The sequence below is a fragment of the Mercenaria mercenaria genome, chromosome 4 (assembly GCF_021730395.1).
Source record: "Mercenaria mercenaria strain notata chromosome 4, MADL_Memer_1, whole genome shotgun sequence".
Lineage (NCBI taxonomy): Eukaryota > Metazoa > Mollusca > Bivalvia > Venerida > Veneridae > Mercenaria > Mercenaria mercenaria.
The window spans coordinates 26844555-26849578 of record NC_069364.1 but is presented as its reverse complement, the minus strand read 5'-3'; positions in this window follow the sequence as shown (position 1 = coordinate 26849578).

Below are 5024 nucleotides of genomic sequence, written 5' to 3'. Positions count from 1 at the left end.
CCTTTGTCTTGTATTCATAAACAGTTGTATAATTGATGGTGTGCACCAAGAAAACAATTATATACCTACAAGTATGTCCGATTTCTTTTCCAAGTTAATTCGACCTCGCCAGGAGGCGGCGTCGAGTATATGGGATACGCTTTTATTTTGGACCATGTAAAGATGGTAATGAATAATTTCGAAACGATAAACAGAACACAGTGAATAGTGTGTTAAAGGACCCCCTATATTGCACAATAGATTTTAGTGAATAAACAAAAAATGGCAAAAAGAAAACATAAAAAATGTATGTAATGCAAATTATTATGTGATATAAAACAATGTTATTTGTCATTCCTCTCTTTATTTGTAAAGCAGAAAATATTTTTTTATTTAAACATTCGTCAAAATGTTGATCCGATTGTGTTGATATGTTTGTGCACACGGACGCTGCATACTGGCCACCCCGGAAAAATATTTTCTCCTTAGAAGGTATCATTTCGGCTCTGAACGGATATTCGCGATTTTTCTTGGCGACATGCAGCCAGTAACTATAGAAGAACCTGGGGTCCGACCAGTTGTAGAAAAAGTGAGCCAGAAAAAACGCTTAGGTGTTGGCCATTCTGGGCAAATTCTTGTCTCCGAGCAAGGATGGGCTTGCGTGTTTGGCCAGGAACGCCTAAATTGCCCCCAAAAGTAGATCTCGCGGCGGTAACCGTAGACGAACGCGGATAATTCAATACCATTTTGTACGCTGATGTAAATGATGTTTTAATGTCGAAAACTGGTATGTAACCAGGACTTGCAGCTGTGTTGGACCAGATGGTCCTATGTTCGAGTTTTCCGAATGCTTAAAGCAGTCGCTTAAATTATGTCTTAATGATAATAATAAGTCTCCACAGGCAGGAAGCCTAGCACAAGTACTTTTGACCATATTCTCAATGGGATTGTGTGGGAAGGTGTTCGCCCCTAAAGACCAACGTGTGGGGTGTCACCGGGAAGTACTTAAAATTATATGTGGATACTTTGATGTTGAGCATTTTATGGGAGTTTTAGCTGCAATTATTTGCTTTTTTGTTTCATTAAGTTTAAACCAAATATTAATTATTGTGTAAGGAAACAGGAATAATTTTGAAAATGCGTGCGCACCTTCCTTCGTTCTTGAATGATAATTACGCATCACTTGTCCCTCGCCGCTCCGGGCTCGAAACCCCGCAAGGGACGTAGAAATCTTTCATGTCAGGAGATCATCCAGCTGGCATAAAGAAGGTTGGAGGTTCTTGGCCAACACAGTCGCCCGCATGTGTTTCTTATAAGGCGGAGGATACATATAAGGTCTTCAACCAGCATGGCATCTGAAAAAATCGCTATGCTACCTTAACTGTGTCACTGTGACAAAAGAAACAAACAGTTAATTATCCGATTGTATATTTGGGCAAGATTTAATTTACCAAAAGGTTCCTTCTGGAATATAATTTTTTAAGGGATATTGTTTTAGCATAATGTTACAAATGTTTAATAATGCAGTGAGAAAAATATGTTCTGTCATTTTTGGTGCAAACTTAACTATCTAAGAACTAATTTAAGTGTTAACAGTTTTATTATAATCCAAAGTTGATGTTTTTAATATAAGCAAGTGCAGTACATATTATGCTATTTGGAAGCATTTGTCTTGCAGTCTGTATTTCAATTCACGCGACTACACCAGCGAGTACCTGCACACTTAACACAAATTTCATACATGCATTTACGAGTCGAAAAACAAATCAGGAAGAGTAAAAGAAAGCACTTGCAAATCTGAAACGGTAGAAGCTTAACAAATCACGTGACCAGGGACAAATTCTTTACGTAATTTATTTTTGGCGGTAGTCTATTTTTAGATGATGCATATTCATTTCATTAATCTCGATTCTTTACTATGATATATTCAATTGCGGAGATACATGATTTAAACTTTATTATTGTGTCTTGTTGTTCTGTTATTTTAGGTAGTTGTATTGCACTAAAGACTGAAATAAAGATTGATTATGCGTAAACACATACTGGGCTGGAGGCTATTTGTAATGAATATGCACGAGTCCAAGATGGCGGCGCGGAAATCGGATTCCTTTGACGATACCCTTGTATTCATTACATGCTCAGTCAAGTGTGATATGTTCACCATAAGTGTTCCTTCCCTTAAGAAGGAACAATAAATATACTAGCATAAAACTGTTGTTCCTGTCATTGTCGGGAATGTAAACGTATGTTAACAAATTGACCACATGACGTTACACTTTTGCATAAGCGTGATCCAAAGCGCAGGCGTACTTTTGCTCTATAGCGCATAAATGAAAGAAGGAAACTAACGCGTTTGCACCGATGTTTTTATGCCACCATTGTTTCAACGCATGTTTGTTTCCTGCTACTCGTATACCATTTGCATGATCACTCTGAATAAGTTTGTGCCCTTGTCTTAACGGATTCTTGTTTCAACCAATCCCTCTGCAGATAACACGAAAGAAACGTGCATTTTTCCTACATATACGAGTATAAACTGCGTATCAACATTCATTTCAAGATGAAAAAATGTCGTCTTACTTGACATAATGAACAACACTGACAATATTTATTTCTGTTACACAGTCAATGTGTAAGCTCTTAACACTTGATTTTGTTTATATTTTAATACTAGAGTCGGCTTTTCATGCTTCTTATAAGAAGACCAATTGTTTTTAAAGTATCAAATCTTTAACGCAAAGGATCCGGCATGTATTCTTCATACAAAAACTCACGGGCATTATTAAGGGCTACAACCTAAGAAACTCTGAAAATATCCATGGTGTACCTGCAAGAACATCTTTATATTTCAATTGCTTTTTGCCTTCCGTTGTACGTGATTGGAATTTACTGAGACCAGATATCCGTAATTCTGAAACACTTTCATCATTCAAAAGTAATCTAAATAAAAACAAGCAGCGTACTCCAGCCTATTACTACACCGGAATCAGAAAACTCCAGGTGCTCCATACACGACTACGAACTAAGTGCAGTGCATTGAATCAACATCTTTACCTAAAAAGTATTTCTCCTACACCATTATGCCGGTGTGGACAGATTGAAACTAATTTCCATTTCTTTTTTGAATGCAGAAATTTTGATCTTTGTCGCAACGATCTTCTTAATAATCTGCGGAACTTTGAAATTGACTTGGATACTATTCTGTTTGGAAACCCTGACCTATCTGATCAGGATAACATGACTATATTTACTCATGTACAGGCATATATTTCCGAAAGTAACAGATTTGGTTAGCAACCCTGAGACATTCCCATTTCTTCCCACTTTCTCTCTTCTATTCTACCCTTTACTTATTCTAATCTCTACATTTATGTGAATACTTTCCTTCTACCATATACATTGTCCCCTTTCATTTTTTACATTCACAGCGATTTATTGTTTTCTTTTTTTTGTTTTTTTTTTTCAGTTTTTTTTTTTCATATCCTAAGACTATATTCCTAGCCCCATTACAGATTAAAGCTCGATATGCCCATACAGTTATATTTTGTCCGCAAAGGAGAAGAATTCTATAAGGCTTGTCTTTCATTCTTATCCTTTCCTGTTTTGTCTTCACTACTGTATGTCATATGTATAAATACATGTACTCTATTTTGGGAATAAATATGTTTAAACTAAGGGCATTATCGAAACTTTATACCAATCTAAGATTATATATGATATAATATCAACTGATACGCAGGTCTGTGGATATAAAAATTATTTCTAAAACAAATAACATTTTCTGCATGACTGCTCAACTAGCTAATGCAAGTACAAATATCATTGTTCTTTATTCAGCTTAAAAAGTCATGTCTTTTAAAAAATCATTAGTGCACTAGTTACCTCCGTCTCTATTCTCATGTACACATTAATTGCTATAACCTTAAAGTTTGTCAGTAGAAAACCTTACCAAGTTGTAGCTGTGAATTTTATTTGGCATGGAGGCTATTTGAAATGAATATGCATGAGTCCAAGATGGCGGCGCCCTACTGGTATTCGGATGCCTTTGACAGTACCCTTGTATCCATTACCTGCTCAGTCAAGGGTGAAATGTTAACCATAAACAATTAACTTCTCCTTGCTCCTTGGTGTGTGCACGTCGCAGAGAAGGCACACATGGTGCTCACTGGGTCAGCGCCCTAACTAGGTCAACGTCTGGCCTAGTTAGCGTCACATGACTGAAACCAGGGAGAGTGGCCTTAGAAAGGTAACATCTTTCGATTAGAGTGTTGCTGGTCGTCTGATCTGGTGTTTGACCTTTCTCCGGAGGCCGGGGTGTTGGGATCTGGTGGACACCCCCCAAATTGACACCGGAGAAACACCTTTGGTACCACCAACCGGACGTGTCAACGACGGGATGAGGACTACTAGATGTCAACACTTCGGACAAGACAGTTGCTTGGAGCGATGAACAACGCTACGGGAAACTGGTGGGTTGGAGTCCCATGACATCCTCCAGACTCGACACCGGATCACCATCTCTGAGGGTTTATCTGATATGAAACTTTACCTCAGCTGGATGTCGACGAAGGGAAGAGGACATGTACGACGCCGACACTTCGGGGACTCGAGACACATCGACCAGCTGCACACGGATCGACCAGACGTGTAAAGTTAGACAACAAGAACGGCGCAGTACATTTAAGTAAGGAGAAGACGGAATGATGTAGACATAATTGCGTCATCAAAAGTCGGACAACACGGATTGTGCCGTGAGATGACCCGAGCATAATAACAGCATTAGAAAAGACTACAAGTGAGAAACCAATCAACGTTAGAAGACATATAACAACGTAGACGACTCAACCTTAGAAGAACAATTCAACATTAGAGACGAAGCCTTAGACGACAACAAATTTAGAATGGCATAATCATCTTAGAAAGGAAAGGATAAAGAAACGTATACACACAGAGAGAAGCAATTTATTTACACCGTTAGATGCAGAAATCATTCCTTAATAATTGTTCCTTCTCTTGATTCATGTGACAATAAGACAAAAAGAAAA